Genomic DNA, 17,705 nt, shown 5'->3' on the forward strand with positions numbered 1-17,705 from the left:
TACCCCCTGCTGAAGGGGCAACCTCCATGACCTTGACACAGTAGTTTGGACCAGAAGTAATACCTGACTGAAGGCCAGAAGATCTATGATGTGACTGAGTAAAGAAAGACTTGAAGACCCAACAAGATTTCCCTCTCTGGAAGTTGGATGGACTTCTCAGCTGTTTGACATGTGAGTGTAAGAGCCCAGAAGACTGGGAATGTATTATAAACTTAAACGATCAACCTTGAAATACATATAAGTTAGCCCCGCTTGACCCTATCTGTGTGAGTTTACAAGTCTACTTGTAAATCATGCCAGCACAATGTATAGGGGGTTGTTTTTAAAATCTTTACTCTTTGTTTTAAATACCAACAGTTGTGTTGTAGCATGTACTGCAGAAATGAAATGATATTCAGCCTTTGGTCCAGGAAATCTTGTCAATCATTTTTTTTTTTTTTCTTCCTGAGATTCTGTTTTCATGTCATCTTGACTTTGGATTTAGATCAGATAATAACAGTAGTGTTCACAAAGGCTTGCTTTAGCTCAGGGTCTTTGTAGAGCTATAAATGGCTAACATTTATTGTGTGCTTACTCTGTGCCAGGCACTGTTGTTAAGAGCCTTATAAGTGATAACTCAGTATACAGTCACAACAACCCGATGAGGTAGATAACATTATCATTCCCATTTTACATGACTGAAAAAATAAGACGGAGATTTAAAAACTTTCCCAAGGTCTCATCACTATTAAGTGGCAGAGCAAGGATTCAAATATAGTCAGAAACTACGTTCTGAACCACAACTCTATACTGCCTTGTTCCCATGGAAACTGTAGAAGATCCTGACTAACCAGAGGTTATTACTTTCTTGATTTTCCCCTTGGCAGGTCTATGGCAATGAAAATGAATGAACTCATTCAACAAATATGCTACATAGGGGTGATCAAGACAGATAGGCAGGATCTCTGCCCTCAAGGGGCCTTCTGGTATTTCAGACTTCTGTCAGTTTGGTTAGAGTTAGTTTTTCCCCTCAGAACCCAATGTTTCCTCGGGTGAAGTCATAGAGTTTTTGCCCCTGTAAAGTGGAACATTGGAACTTTGGTGACTTCAGCGAAGCTCACTCTTACTGGAGCAAGTATTTATAACATTTTGACAGGGGTAATTATTTTTTTGGCTGGAATTTTTCTCTCTGAAAAAATTCTTTCTCTTTCACCTATCCCATCCTTCCCCAGACTGTAGTTTTAGTTTTGGTTTAAAATTTTAAAATATAGTAGTAGCATGTACTTGTCTTTGTTACATTTCTTTCAAATGTTTTCAAACATTTGGGGATTTGTTTCTCTTTTTGCAAAGCATTAACAATCCAACTTAACTCAATATAATTTATCAAACTACTATGGCATTGTATCAGGATTAGGTTCAGTGGCATGTAACAGAAAAACCTAGATGATAGAGGCTTAAATAAGATAGAAGCTTATTTCTTTTTTGCATAAAAGAATTTTGGAGGTAAGCACTCCAGGATTGGCATGGAGGGTTCACAAATTTGTCAGGGAGCCAGCTTCTTTCCTACCCACTATTATGCTATCCCTAGGGTATGGCTATTCTCCTCGTGGTCCAAGATGGCTGAAAGGGCTCCAGTCATCATATCATGTCCCAGGTAATAGGATGGAGAGTAGGCAGAAAAAGAGTATAACTCCTTTCTTTTTATGACTTCTTTAAAAAAAAATAGAAGTCCCAAATAACGCTTAGATCTCAACAGCCAGAATTTAATAATGTGGCCACACCCACTGCAAAGGAGACTGGGAAATGTAAGATTTTAGTTGATTGGCAATAGGACCATGAAGGAACGAGAGAATAGATAAGAGAGGGTAATTTGAAATCTCTGCCACAGGTACTTTTCCTGTAGTTGGCATTTGATAAAAATTTATTGATTCATTTTTATAAACTTGACAGTTATATTCTTAGAGGTATCATTCAAGTTGTCAATAAAGATAATGAATCTAAGATTTTCCCTTTTTATTTTATGATATCATATAGCATATCATTACATTAACTGAATCTAAAGTAAACTCACCTGGAATTTGCTTATGCAAAATGGGAAATATATAGGAAGAATATGGGGGAAACCCTTGGAAGAGGCAAACCTAAGCAGAAGGAAAGGCAGAGATTCTACCAATTGTCAAGAAAACCTGGAACTGGGAATTCCAGTATGACAAAGACATTTTCTGCATCCTCTCTGCTTCCTGTCCATTGACTGTATTTTCTCAATACAGAATGTATTTTTTCCACTTGGCAAAAAAACATGTCCAATGACATTTCCCAGATTTTATATCTAGGTGAGACTTGGCATGACCTCTCTTCCAAAGTCTAAAAATCTTGGAGGAATGGCTTCCTTGGCTCATCTTGGGTCTGATATCCACCTCTTGAACAGTTAGCTGTGGTCAAGGGGACAGTCAGCGGTAATATGACTTCTCTAGCTGCCATCATATGATAGAATTTTGAAATGGGAGGAGCGTTTTTATAGGAAAGGTGTATACTGGCTACACAATTGTATAGACTTCACTATAATTATATATTATGGAAAAACATAGGTCAGCGGCCTGAATTAAATGATAAAGGAGAACAGGCTCTATCTTAATGAAAAAAAAAGTTGATTTAGCAATGAATAAACATCCTTTGATATGGCTGCAATATATAGAATGTTTACTATGTGTCAGGCATTTTGCTAAGTGCTTTTTATTTTTAAATTTTTTATATAACTTTATTTTATTTTTGGCTGCATTGGGTCTTTGTTGCTGCACGCCGTCTTTTCTCTAGTTGTGGCGAGTGGGGGCTACTCTTCGTTGTAATGCGCGGGCTTCTCATTGCGGTGGCTTCTCTTGTTGTGGAGCACGGGCTCTAGGCATGTGGGCTTCAGTAGTTGTGGCTCGCGGGCTCTAGAGCTCAGGCTCAGTAGTTGTGGCGCCTGGGCTTAGTTGCTCCGCTGCATGTGGGATCTTCCTGGGCCAGGGCTCAAACCCGTGTTCCCTGCATTGGCAGGTGGATTCTTAACCACTGTGTCACCAGGGAAGCCCGCTAAGTGCTTTTTATATGTTGAGTCACTTATTCCTCACAACTCTATGAGTTAGAGATTGTTATCCTCTTTTACAGATGGAAAAACCAGGGCTCATGGAGGTTAAGTACCTTTTCCAAGATCATATAGCTAATAAGTAAGCTACTTTTGTCTTAATTTCAAAGTTTTTAACTACCAGGGTAATATACTGTCTCATTACTTCTCCATCTTGAGTTGGAAACTATTGTCATTTTTTTAAAAGTTTAATTTAATTTTTTTATACAGCAGGTTCTTATTAGTTATCTATTTTATACAAATTAGTGTACATATGTCAATCCCAATCTCCCAATTCATCCCACGCTCCCCCCCTCACCCTGCTTTCCCCCTTTGGTGTCCATACGTTTGTTCTCTACATCTGTGTCTCTATTTCTGCCCTGCAAACCGGTTCATCTGCACCATTTTTCTAGATTCCACATATATGCATTAATATACAATATTTGTTTTTCTCTTTCTGACTTGCTTCATTCTGTATGACAGTCTCTAGGTCCATTCACGTCTCTACAAATGACCCAATTTCATTACTTTTTATGGCTGAGTAATATTCCATCGTATATGTGTACCGCATCTTCTTTATCCATTTGTCTGTCAATGGGCATTTAGGTTGCTTCCATGACCTCGCTCTTGTAAATAGTGCTGCAGTGAACATTGGGGTGCATGTGTCTTTTTGAATTATGGTTTTCTCTGGGTATATGCCCAGACTACGGTCATTTCTGATGAATCAATTATTAGGTTTTTTTCCCCTTCAGTTCTGCCATAACAATGCTATGTGAACTTCATAAATTTTGTAACATACCTGGGTCTTCTCTTCACCTGTAAAAAGACTGAGTTGAATCAAATTATTTTTCCCCCTTGTTAATGCAAGTAATATTTTATTTCTGAAGGCAAGAGTATGAGCTATTATACTTTAAAAATTTTTAATTCATCCAATATTTTTGAGTGCTTCTTGAGCTAGATCTGTGTTAGGAAATGTGATGAAATTAACGATATTCAAGGTGTATTTTCTGCTTACAGCATTTTGGAGAAACAAACAAGCAGAATTATTATTTTGCAGATTTAGAAGTCCACAGAAGATTAGCCTTCAGGAGTGATATAACCTTCAGCTCAATCATATCTTCAAGTGTTCTTCTCTCTGTTTGCCATCCTTAGTGTGTCGACTTCATTCTAAGTTTAGTTCCTCTTGTGGTTGTTGGATTGCTGCCAGTGGCAATCTGGGTTATAGGCTGACCTGTTCATACCTGGTAGGAAAGAGAGAATCTTCTCCCCAAAGCATGGGCTCAAAATCCTTCCCTTCAGTTGATGGGACCAGTTTACCCCAGGACTACAATGGTTTTCAGGTGTAATAATTAGGGTAGTCTAGGGCCTAGCATAACTTAGATTCTAGGTCACACAGCAATAAAAACAAAAAACCCCCCAAATCTCAGTAGCTTAAACAACAAAGGTATAGTTTTTACTCAAACTATATATCCATTCTGACTTGATAAGGGTGGGAGGTGGGCTGTTCCACATTGTTCTTTCTTGGGGACCTAGGTTGACAAAGGCTGTATCATCTTCAACAATACTGGTCTTGAGACTGGGGAAGAGTAACACTAGATGGACTTATACTTGCAATTAGGTGTTTTATCTGGAAGTGACACATATCACCTTTATCCACAACCCACTATAGACTAGTGACTATAACTAGTCACATGGTCCACCGAACTACAAGTGTTGGGGTGGGTGGCAGGGATGTAATCTCTGTACGTGCCTGGAAAGACAGGGTAAGCCTTACGAGTCTCCACCATACAAGGGAATTCATTTACTGATTGACTCAGACTAATTGAGTTGCCCTTCTGTAGCCGGAGGTTGGATGGTTACCTAAAAAACAAACAAAAATAAAAACAAGGAACTCAATAAGGAAGGGACGGGAGTAGATGTTGAATAAGAAATCAACAGTGTGAACTATCTGATACTTTATCCTAATGGAGAAGACAGTAATTTCAGCCATGCAGGCAAGTCACAAGGAGGGATAGTTTGGCCAGTTTCATCAGTCTTTACGTCAGTCACTTTATTTAACCTTCTGATTGGAAAGACTGGCTTTGGCTCTTTAACGAGTAGGTGTAGTTAGACAGAGTTTCTATTTAAGGAGTTGGCTCAAAAGTGACTTAAAATATTTATTGGATTTGAAAGTATGGACTGTTTTTCCATATTTCATTGTTGTAGTTACTGCCAATGGTGTGTCAAACTAGCTAGGTTTATTGTTTTAGAAGTGGCAAACAACTAAGTTTATCTAGTCCAGCCCTTTTATTTTGCAGATGAGAAAACTAAGGCCGAAACTGGTAAAATGATTATCTCAAGGTCACACCTTCTTGCATGTAGTAATAACAATGCTGTCCTTTGGATGATTTGCTGCAAAAAGGAATCCTCTAAGTAAAACGTAGCTAGAGCAACAATTAGAAAACAAGAGCAATTAAAATTTATCAAGAATGTTTCTAGGCGGGCTTCCCTGGTGGTGCAGTGGTTAAGAATCCACCTGCCAATGCAGGGGACATGGGTTTGAACCCTGCTCCGGGAAGATCCCACATGCCGCGGAGCAACTAAGCCCGTGCGCCACGACTACTGAGCCTGTGCTCTAGAGTCCGCGAGCCACAACTGCTGAGCCTGTGTGCCACAACTACTGAAGCCTGTGCGCCTAGAGCCCGTGTTCCCAACAAGAGAAGCCACCACAATGAGAAGCCCGCGCACCACAACAAAGAGTAGCCCCCGCTCGCCACAACCAGAGAAAAGCCCGTGTGCAGCAACGATGACCCAATGCAGCCAAAAAAAAAAAATAAATGTTTCTAGGGCTGATATTCAGTTGGTCCACAATGACAGAGATGGAGAATTTTCTAAACTATTTGGTAAGTAGCTGCTGCTGAACCTCCTGAGAGCCTCTTCAACCTTTCTCTCTGATCCCCCCAACCATTGTAATAAGGGGCCCACCTCAAAGGGTTGATTTGAGAATTAAATAACGGAGGTAAAGAGCTTATTATGGGGCCTGGCACTCAGCAATATTCCACCTCATCTATTATTTTTATTATAGTCATTAATGAAATGGTAGTCAATTTCAAACTAGTTCCTACATGAATGTTCAAAATTTTGGAAATGTGATAGTATTCAAGTTCATTACTTTGATCTAGCTAATCTCTCAATAAAATGGCCACTCATGTACTCACTAACTTTCATTTTGATCTTTTCCATTGTCTAATGGTTAATTCCTCCTCACCCCATCCACAAGACTCCACAGCTCTAGTTGATGACTAAGAATTTCACGCAGGCTTATGAAAAAGAATAAAATGTATGGACAAGGTTCTATTAGTTCTCAGTACAACATGTCATGAAGAATGTTCTGTACAATGACTAGTTCTCAGTACAACATGTCATGAAGAATGTTCTGTACAATGTTTTGTTGAGCAGAACTTGCCTGTACGTTTTCAGATAAGCAGAGAGAGGCGTAAAACCTAGTTGGTGAGGGAGCCATGGAGGAAGTGGTGGAGCAATTCTACTTGCTCAGGCAAATATAAGAAACTAGGGATGATGAGAGGCAGAGGCAGGCAGCTGGGGTAAGAAGAGCTAGAGGGCCTAGAAGCAGAGGGGGAGGCTGGAGCTTATGGAGAAAACAGCCTTTGACAGAGATGTCTTCTGGTGGCCAGAGATGTTTAGAATCTTTTGGGGATATTTTCTCTGTCAGAAATTTAACCTAGCAAGAAGAAGGCAGAGTTTCAGTAATTATCTCTCTTGTGAGAGTAAAAGAAATGTTTTTTTTTTTTTCGGTATGCGGGCCTCTCATTGTTGTGGCCTCTCCCGTCGCGGAGCACAGGCTCCAGACGCGCAGGCTCAGCGGCCATGGCTCACGGGCCCAGCCGCTCCGCGGCATGTGGGATCTTCCCAGACCGGGGCACGAACTCACGTCCCCTGCATCGCCAGGTGGACTCTCAACCACTGCGCCATCAGGGAAGCCCCAAGAAATGTGTTTTTTAAAAACTGGAATTGTTGGGAATTTTATGGAAATTCATTATTGGCCTGGACCTCAATGTGTAAAGATTGGTTCTCACAAATCAGTTGTTTAACTGATACTTCCAGTTCTGAGGTGGCATCTAAATGCTGGGCGTGTCCTGGAAAGGGCTTTGGTAACAGTGTTCTGTCAGAGGCTGTGACGAACACTGACTCAACAGAACACAATCCGAATTGCTGAAGAACTAGTTTTTGAGTATATTTTAGAGACACCAAAGTTATTTGGTGTTTCAATATATATTATGCCACCCTATTAAAGTGCACTAAGTCCTAGATGAGCATTCCTTGGACAGAATTTTTTATTTTTATTTTTAGCAGAAGGAGGTAGAGAATATAAATATTTCAATGCCTAGGTTTTTGGAAAGGAAAAATGAAGCCCAGATTAAAAAACCCAGATGTTTTGAGGCAAATATAAATTAAAGCTTTGAAGTTGGAGATCTTAAAATATTATACAAGGTAAGCTTTAAACATGCTTGCTAAAATATTTTTTGAAAGTGCTGTTTAAATTAAAAAGTAAATATCCACCTCATCTCTGACTTCTAAAAATTACCTAGAGTTTGACTGATAAGACTTTGGCTTTAATCTATCTTACTATGGCATAAGCCTAAAACTTCTGATAATTTCCAACAACTAAAGTATGTGGCTCTTATAGCAGAGTTTTGCTCAATTTATAAGCTTAGAGCAGAAACCTCTTCAGTGGAGGATAGCACCCATGGGTTAGATAAATGATGGTTGAATGATGGTGTCTAAACTCTGAGCTAGAGTATCATTCTGGCTCTGCCAGTATATTTTTGTGTGACCTTAGCTAAGTCAGTCTACTTTTCTCCCAAATTTCTCTTCTTACAGGGAGATAACAATCATAAAATGACTGGAAACTACCACTTCGCTGACAGCTTTTTGTTTAAAGGTCTGAGGATAAATACCAGTCATAAGGTACAGCAAACCTCTTTCAGAGGAAACTGAACTTCTTGAGGACAGGAACTTTTTTCTTCTTTGAATCAGCAGCATCTTATTTGTATTTCTGTAATACAGTTTCTGGCCTATAAAAAGGTGTCAGTAAATGTAAATTTATTAGTGTTTTTAGGCAGATTGCAATCTTGGCAGACCACTGCCTCTTAAGTCTCTTTTCTGTGATCCGTTCATACTCGGCATGTAAAAAGCCGCCGCTCTTTGCTCTGGGATAAGTACCTAAGGCATTTACTTAAAAACACCCAAGTCTAGAGAAATAATTTTTTTGTCTTTAGGGCACCATTTCCTTTCCCAAGGTATTGCACCCCAGGCTTGGGATCTGGGTCCGCAGGCTACAGGGAAGAGTTCGGTACGGGAAGCTCATCCTCCCACCCTCTGATTGGCCGGCTCGCACTCCACTCACGCGGCGCGCGTCTCTGATTGGCCTCCATGGCACTCCCCTCGGCCCGCGACTACTTTGTGTGCCTGGGTTGCGCGATCAGGTCCTCCGGCTCAGCTCGCCGTCTGGGCTTGACTGGTCTAGCTCTTCGGCCCACTGCTCTGCATCGCGGGCGCCAGGAATTTCCCGAGTCCGAGCGGTAGGAAGCATCCTAGGGAAAAGCCCCCTCCCCCCCGCCCCATGTTCTCCTTCCCGTACTGAATAAACTTCCGCTTCGGAGGGGCTGTTGCAGCCGTGGGTCGGGGGAGAGGCCAGGCACCGAACTCGGGCCCTCGTGGCGGCGGTGGGGGGGTGGGTCTTTCTGTCGGGGTGAATGTGGAAGACCAGCTCTCACAAGATAAAACAGGGCTTCGCTAGTCGCATGTGGCTGCGATGCCATTCTATGATCGTGCTGCAAGCTGCAGCGGAGCGGCCAGACCTGGGCTGCAGGGGCTGAGCAGCAGCGATCACTCCTGAAAAGTAGCAAGGAGCCTGCTCCAGATCTCCAATACCAGTGCTCCTTAGGGCCGCGGGCTGAACTGGCACGGGCCAGTCCGTTTCCCGGCGGGCATTCCCCGGAGGTGGCGCTCCCTGGAGTGGAGACCCCGGCTCCACTCGCGCCCCCTTTAGCCTCCGGCCTTCAGGCGGTAGAGGGCGGCCTACGCTCGTGTCGGAGCCGGCGCCCGCGCGCACAGCTGCTGCCCTGCTGGAAGTCTCCGGCTCCCGCTGTAGCCCGCAACTCAGCCGGGCGGTGGATGCTGCGACTACGTTATCAACGGGCGCGGCGAGAAGGGGGCAGGGAGAAGCCCTGGCACATGCCGGGGTCCCCGTAGGTGGCAGCGGCCAGCGCATGCGCGCCTTCTCCTAGAAGCCTGGAACGCTGAGGGGCGCGCGCCCCCATTCGCGCGCGCACGCTTGCGCTAGCCGAGGTTTCCCCGCCTGCGCTCGTTGTCAGAGCAGCTCCGGCGCGTGCGCGTGTTATCTCCGGCCGACCGGAGTAGCCGGTTTCCCTCCGCTCCAGGCCCCCGCCCGCCGCCGCCCCCTCCCAGCCCCCGGCCGACCCGTCCCCTTCCTCTCCTTGCGGAATGGGGCCGGCGTTGCTCGGGGTCGCGCGCCCGGGACCCGGCTCACGCTCGGTCTCGCGCTGTCAGCGACTGCTTGGCTCGCGCCGCCTCGCGCTCTCCCTCAGTCAGTGGCGCCTAAGGCTCCGTTAAGCAGCGGCGGCGGCGGCGGCGGCGGCGGCGGTTCCTGTTTCCGTTTCTTCCTCTCCCTTCAGTAGGGAATAGCATCCTCCACCCAGCCACCCCTCCCATTACCCCAACGCGGGGCAGCTGCGGCTGAGGGCTGTAGCGGCGGCGGCGGCGGCGGCGGCGGCGACTGGGGAACTGCGGAGACCGCCTCTGCTCCCGCCTCGGGTAAGGGGGCGTTTGGGAGCCGGGCCCCGCACGTCTTGGGGTCTGGGGCTGGGCAAGCGCGGGATCTCAGGAGGCTCTGGGGAGGTGCCTGACGGCCGTCGCTGCTCTTTTTCCCCAGGCAACCCCCGGGCCTGTTGCTGCCACTGCTGCTGCTTATCCAGCGGCTCCGGGGAAAGTGGGGAGGGAGCCCCCGGGACCCTCTGGTGGGTGCCTTTGCGCTGCCCGGGGGGCGCGGGCAGGGGACTAGGGGCGCCTGCCGCCCCGGCCGGGGCGTGGAGCGGCGCGGCGGCTGCCCCCGGCGTCGCGCATCCTTGGTTAGGGAAGGAGCCGAAGCCGAGGAGAGGAGAAGGGATGGGGGCGGGGGTGGGAGGTGTCCCTCTTCTCTCCAATACACCTACCTACCCTTTCGCCAGCAACTCGCTCCATGTTGTTACAGACAGTGGGGAAGAGCATTCCTGTGCGTTAGGGGCTTTCGTGAGTGGTTCTCCGGCTGGAAATCGGGGAGTGGACCCGTGCAAAGATCCGCTCCCGGCGAGGGGCCAGTGCCAGTGCAGTGCACGGTGTGAGTGCCGCTGCACCCCCGTTTGATGTGGAAATGATGAGTTTGCGGCTTTAGAGTATCCAAACTTATTTGGGAAGGTTAAGTGAGTCCCTATTTATTAGTTAAAGGTTTGCCCTGCAAGAGTGAGTGGGCTGTCGTGTGCAGCACCTGTTTTTCACTCACAGTGGGGTTTGCAATCCTCAGCCCCCAGAACGTCGGAGATGCAGTGTATTTCTTAAGTTAAATGGCAGTGTCATGGTTAAAATTTATCCCTGGTGAGCTTTAGCGTTTTGCTGTATATTACTTTTAATTGAGGCCTTGGATAGAGGCAGGGAGGGGTGTTGTTTCTTCTTCCCATGTTTGAATTAATTTACAGTTGACTTAAGCCAACTAAAGAAAGTGGACCTGGGAAAGCCAGAACCTCCTAAAGAAACCACAAACCTCAAGGGAACGCAGACCAAATTTCGACAAAAGTTTTCTATCAGTTTACAATTAAACTCATCACAAGTAACTGATTGAACTTTGGCTTGGCTCTCTTTAGAAACTGCAGGCAAGGTTTAATTATAGTTTCTTTTTCCCCTGTTATTCTTGGGGTTAAGTGCATATTTATTTTTTTTGATTAAATTTTGTCTTTATGCATACTTCTTTTAAAGGGTGCATCATATAGGAAACATTTTAGGAGAGAAATTTGCAGCACTATAGAGTTATACTGAAGTATAAGCTGTATTCTCTCTTCTTCAAAATAACTTAAAATTAACCTAAAATCCTATGCCGTATAATAAGGCTGCATACATTGCTAGCCTTGTGAAATATATCATAAAGTGTATATAGAAAGTCTTAATTACTTGATTTATAACTGCTACAATAGTAGGGATAGGGTGGGAATTCAAACATTTGAAATTGTGATTTTACAGCTTAATATGTAAAAATGCAGGGAGTTAGAAATGAATAGGATTTAAGGAACATAGAAGGATGGTTTGGAGGCATGAATTTTCTTTTCCTGCTTTATAAACTGAGAATTCTTGAATTGCTGAACAGCTGGAATGAAAGTTGCATAGATTGCAGAAACATGCAAAATGTGTCTTTGATCAAGTAGTGAGTTAACATGAAGAGTATGTTGTGGTTTATTAGGCTAGTGATCAAAATAATTTCCATAAAATATAGCATCATATAGATTGTACTTTAGGATGTTCTTAAATTGAAATAGTCACTTGAAGTTGTTTCCCTACAAGTCAGTTTTATTTGAGACATATGGAATTGAAAAAACAGTACCTCTGATTACATTCTGCAGCATTTGGTTATAAATTTTAACTAGTTATTTTAAGGAATTGGAGTGTCTTTAAAAGTGGTGAATTTTGAAATTGCTAGTGGCTTGGGAAAACTTGTGTTTCTTACTTGTTTGTTTTTTTAAGTGCAGTTATATCAGTAGGTTGGTCTGGAGGGGGAGCTAGTGCCAAAGCAAAGCGTGGCTTAGTATATGTTTGAACTTTTAAAACACCCCAAACTGGATTTTTATGACCAGAAGAAACATAAACTTAATTTTTAGTTAAAAGAATAAGGGAATTCTTATATGGATGTATGTCTGTAGATCGTTATTTGTGGAGTATATATATATATATATATATAGTATATTACAAATTAGTTAAAAATTTCTTTCATGATCTGAAATAATTGGAAGTAAATGCGTAACGTTTATTGAATTTCTGATTTAAAATCTCTGAAAATATGTCCCTAAACTTAAGGGTGTATGATAGTAGTTTCTTAACCTTCTTGTGCATTGCATCAGAAAGGAAGGAGTATATGTTGACCCTTTGTGCATGTTGCATCTTCTTAAATTTTTTCTTTATAATATCTACAGTCCTAAAATTTCAAAAGAGCTTCAAGTAGAGTCTTATAAGAGCAAAGACATCAAGTGTGTAGTAAGCTAGGTATTTATCAAAAGTAGAGATACTTTTAATAAAGAAATGGGTCCCTCAGACATCTGGAGAGCAGGATCCCAAGGTCACTTCTTAACCTCTCTCTCCTGCAGTATAATGCAGTGAGTCCAGACGATCTGTGAAGTTGAACTTGTGCCTTTGAATATGAAGCAGTTATTTTTTGATCTATGGCACTTTATTTAGTTTTCTGAACCGTAATCAGTTAGGTTTTGATTTTACTTCTCACAGTTCACATATTCTTCAAATTCAAGGGTAGAATTGATAGTGTGTATATTAAAATCAATAGAATATTTAGTTTTCTGAGGGTAGTGGTTTGGTTGGTTGTCCTCCATTGCTCTTCATTGTGTAAATAGAATTTCAATGCTGCTAAAATAAAAAATAGATTCTTTGAAAAAAATTAAAATATCTGTAAGATACAGAATAGTAAGGTGTTTACTATATTTAAGGGGTTAATGCTGTAAATTAATCAGTTTTATAAGACATTCTAGAATATTTTTATATCTTTTTTCATTTCTTTAATGATTATTTTTGATTTACTATAAAGTGAATTTAGTAAATCTCTTGGTTTAATTAAATGGTGAACGCACCCATTTCATATTATAGCACATTTATAAAAGCAAAAGAAAGTGTTTTCATTTCATAATCATAAGAGTAAATATAAAAATAAACATGTAAACAAGTTTCTTTACTTAAAAATAAAACAGAACTAAGATTCTAAACAACTCTGAAACCAGAAGTATTGCTTTTATAGTAATTTTCTACTCTGCTTCAGTACTGGTCCTATTGGTACTTTTCAGATGAAACATCAACTTCCAGTCTTCTGCAGTCAACTGTAGTATAGTAGGTGTAGGATTTAGAGGACTGCTACAAGATTTCCCTTGTTTCTCCTCTTGATTCTCTGGCTTATATTTCTGTACCAAATAGTATATGGTTTTGCAGTTTGAATTGTTATTAAATTGTAGTTTGTTATAATGAGAAAAACATGTTTAAAAGTAAGAGATGTTTACAACTGATTTAAAAACAAAACCCTTTTAAAATTCCGAACAGAAGAATGTTATATGGGGATGTGTATGCATTTAAGATATATATATATGTATATATATGTGTATATATATATATGTGTGTATATATATATATATATATATATATAAACAGATCAGTCTCAAGTCTCAACCTTCCTTTCTCTCTACATTCTACTCTCCTGCCTACATCTCCCCTTCTCCAGCCACCCTCCATCATCCCACAGTTTTCTCCTTGGAGTAATTAGGAATTCAAACCAATAAAATGAATCATATCATTCACTTGGCATAGCTTTTTCTTCCTTGATTAAATGACTTTATATCAATCTGTACAATATTCTAAACACATAGCTTAGACTATACAATACTGTAGATTTTCCTATTAATGGAGGAAGAGCACATAAGGGCCCAAGGGGTTTATGCCATGTATTTCAATGTAAGAGTTATTCATACTCTTTACAGAAAGTAGAGCTATAGGGTTAATTTCATTTACTTTTTTTAAAAAATAGACTTTATTTGCTAAAACCCAATACCACACTGATTTACTACTTTTTAAAAATATCTTTTGTGATAGTTTTTGTGTGAGAAAATGACATGCAAAGGGGAAATGTGTTTTGAATTTTAAGTTTTTTAAAAACTTGACAAATTATATCAATATAAGGCTGGTACAGATGTAGTTCAAACTTGCCTTTGCTGTCATTCTCTTTTGCACTGGTCTGTAATATAACCTCTTCATTAAAGCACTGGAATAAAACTTTGAAGATCACTACTGAAATGCTCCCTATATTTGTTATATCTTAGAACTTGGGTTTTTTTTTAAATTAAACTGATTCAGGGATAAACTGAGTAAACGTGACTTAACATTTATGTTAAGAAGATCAGACTTAGCATTTCTACTTGTCACAGTCTCTATGACTGGTTAGTGTAAATAAAGTTCACATTACAAAATAAATAAAGTGTTGATACTAATCTTAGATTTAGATGTAAATGGGAAATTAAGGTCATGTTTATTTTACAATCTGAGTTATGAGAAGCATTACATGATATGAACTTTAAATGCTGTAACTTTCTGATTATAAATGAACAAAAGTAAAGTGGAAATGGGAGATTGTTATATTTGATTTACCTCAAATATACAACTAAAATGAACCTGTTTTGTGTCTGTAAATATTCATTTAAGACTGTTAATGAACCATGAATGAGTTTTAAATTTATACTAATTTATGGCTGGTTATTTACATTATATCCCTTAGATGAGATAAATGCCATTTAATATGCCATTAATACCTAGAGCCAGAGTAAATTTGCCTGTAGTAAAAAATGATATTTACAAACCATCAAACTGTAAAGCATACTAACGTTCCATAATCTAGTTTCTAAAATCACTTGTATAATTTTTAAAATATAATTTGTTGTAATATCTTGATAAAGTAGTAAAGGTGGAAAAATATAGTTTGTAGCTTTGGGACAGTCAGTGAAGGGAGGGGGGTTGAGAGAGGGGGTGTACTGGTTGATGAGCCTGCCTTATTTGGAGTTGAGGGAGATTTCTTCAGTTTTTTCCTCTCCATCCACTTCCTTCTTCTCCCTGTTTGTTGTCTTTCCTCTCCCAACAGTGGTGGAAAATGTGGGAGTTTACCATCTTTGTAGGGTTTTTGTTTCCTTAGAGTTCATAGAACATTTCCTAGTACAACATTACCTTTTATGTTACAATAAGTTTATTATAATGATTTCATTTTCTTTTGCAGCAGTAGGCAAGAGACTTGAAGTTCAGTTGATGTGGGGTTCAATATTATTTATTAAAAATGATTTTGTAACTGTATAAAAAGGGGTATGGGAGATTTTGGTTCATTGTTAAGGGTCCTGTATCAGTCACATTATTGTTCTGCCTACTGTTAGTATATGGTAATCCCTTCTTCCAGTTTCTTGGAATGCAGTCTCATGCCTCCTCTGCTATTTCTGTCTTCATCTATGGAGTTTCTGAATACAAGGAATTGTTTTTAGAATATCTCTTCACCTTCTTCGTGTCCCTCATTGCAATAATATAATGTAAAAAAAAACCAAAAACGGCCCCAAACAATAAAAACCTGTGTCCATTGAAGAGAACCAGCTCTGAAACTAAAATGGACAGCAGTGTTCTCCATTCATGGCAGTAGTTTTAGCAGATTTAAGCCAGTTATTGTGGAAAGTTCATAAGGAGAAAGTGTATGTTTGATAATTAGGGCCCTAATCATTAGAGATCTGACTGATTCGATTTCTTTAACACATGGAATTGTACTTATACCTGAAAGAGATGTATTCACTAGAGATTGTTATTTTTTGTGTGTCTTGAGTTTTGTGAATAACTACTTAATTCAGTCAGTTACCAAATGGCAAAAGATTGTAATTTTGAGAAAATCTGTTCTTTAAAATTAGAGCTAAGCCAGGCTAAATATTTTGTTTTCTTTTTATAAGTTTCAGATTTTTCTTCCTTATTTATTTATTGTATATGTGTGTGTGTGTGTATATATATATTATTGGAGTAAAATTGCTTTACAATGTTGTGTTAGTTTCTGTTGTACAATGAAGTGAATCAGCTATTTGTATACCTATATCCCCTCCATCTTGAACCTCTTTCCCACCCCCCCATCCCACCCATCTAGGTCATCACAGAGCACTGAGCTGAGCTCCCTGTGCTATACAAGCAGGTTCCCACTAGCTATCTGTTTTACACATGGTAGTGTATTTATGTCAAACCTAATTTCCCAATTCGTCCCACCCTCCCCTTGCCCACCCTGTGTCCACACGTCCGTTCTCTACGTGTCTATTCCTGCCCTACAAATAGGTTCATCTGTACCATTTTTCTAGATTCCACGTATATGTGTTAATATATGATATTTGTTTTTCTCTTTCTGACTTACTTCACTCTGTATGACAGACTCTGTAAGTCCATACATATCTCTAAAATGACCCAATTTCGTTTCTTTTTATGGCTGAGTAATATTCCATTGTATATATATGTACCACATCTTCTTTATCCATTCATCTATCATTGGACGTTTAAGCTGTCTCCATGTCCCAGCTATTGTAAATAGTGCTGCAGTGAACACTGGGGTGCATGTGTCCTTTTCTTTTTCTTTTTTTTTTTTTTGTGGTATGTGGACCTCTCACTGTTGTGGCTTCTCCCGTTGTGGAGCACAGGCTCCGGACGCGCAGGCTTAGCGGCCATGGCTTATGGGCCCAGCTGCTCCGCGGCATGTGGGATGCTCCCGGACCAGGGCATGAACCTGTGTCCCCTGCATCGGCAGGTGGACTCCCAACCACTGCACCACCAGGGAACCCCCATGTGTCCTTTTGAATTATGGTTTTCTCAGGGTATATACCAAGTAGTGGGATTGCTGGGTCATATGGTTATTCTATTTTTAGGTTTTTAAGGAACCTCCATACTGTTCTCCATAGTGGCTGTATCAATTTACAGTCCCACCAACAATGCAAAAGGGTTCCCTTTTCTCCACACCCTCTCCAGCATTTATTGTTTGTAGATTGTTTGATGATGGTGTGAGGTGATACCTCATTGTTGTTTTGATTTACATTTCTCTAATAATTAGTGAAGTTGAGCATCTTTTCATATGCATCTTGGCCATCTGTATGTCTTCTTTGGAGAAATGTCTATTTAGGTCTTCCGCCCATTTTTTAATTGGGTTTTTTGTTTTTTTGATATTGAACTGCATGAGCTGTTTGTATATTTTGGAGACTAATCCTTTGTCCGTTGCTTCGTTTGCAAACATTTTCTCCCATTCTGAGGGTTGTCTTTTTGTCTTGTTTATGATTTCCTTTGCTGTGCAAAAGCTTTTAAGTTTCATTAGGTCCCATTTGTTTATTTTTGTTTTTACTTCCATTACTCTAGGAGGTGGGTCAAAAAAGATCTTGCAGTGGTTTATGTCAAAGAGTGTTTTTCCTCTAAGAGATTTATAGTGTCCAGTCTTACATTTAGGTCTTTAATCCATTTTGAGTTTATTTTTGTGTCTGGTGTTAGGGAGTGTTCTAATTTCATTCTTTTACATGTAGCTGTCTAGTTTTCCCAGCACCACTTATTGAAGGGGCTGTCTTTTCTCCACTGTATGTTTTTGCCTCCTTTGTCATAAATTAGGTGACCATATGTGCGTGGATTTACCTCTGGGCTTTCTATCCTGTACCACTGATCTATATTTCTGTTTTTGTGCTAGCACCATAATGTGTTGATTACTGTAGCTTTGTAGTATAGTTTGAAGTCGGGGACCCTGATTCCTCCAGCTCCATTTTTCTTTCTCAAG

The 17,705-nt window shown here is 40.8% G+C and overlaps 1 protein-coding gene across 9 annotated transcripts in view; it reads left to right on the forward strand.

Annotated features, from left to right (window-relative positions):
* The first annotated feature begins 8,566 nt into the window (after positions 1–8,566).
* The window catches only part of FUT8 (fucosyltransferase 8), a 331,756-nt gene continuing 322,617 nt past the window's right edge, over positions 8,567–17,705 (forward strand). For 4 of the 9 annotated variants that reach the window (XM_022570336.3, XM_022570339.3, XM_022570338.3 and 1 more), the window contains exon 1: positions 9,559–9,919. The gene's annotated coding sequence lies outside the window, so the exon portion shown is untranslated. Of the gene's footprint in view, positions 8,665–9,545; positions 9,920–17,705 lie in introns of those variants that run through there. The other 5 variants (XM_022570337.3, XM_089907845.1, XM_089907844.1 and 2 more) reach the window with 3 other exon arrangements.

The sequence above is a fragment of the Delphinapterus leucas genome, chromosome 2 (assembly GCF_059928025.1).
Source record: "Delphinapterus leucas isolate spDelLeu-1000000601 "Yukka" chromosome 2, BTC_Dleu_Yukka2, whole genome shotgun sequence".
Taxonomy (NCBI): Eukaryota; Metazoa; Chordata; class Mammalia; order Artiodactyla; family Monodontidae; genus Delphinapterus; species Delphinapterus leucas.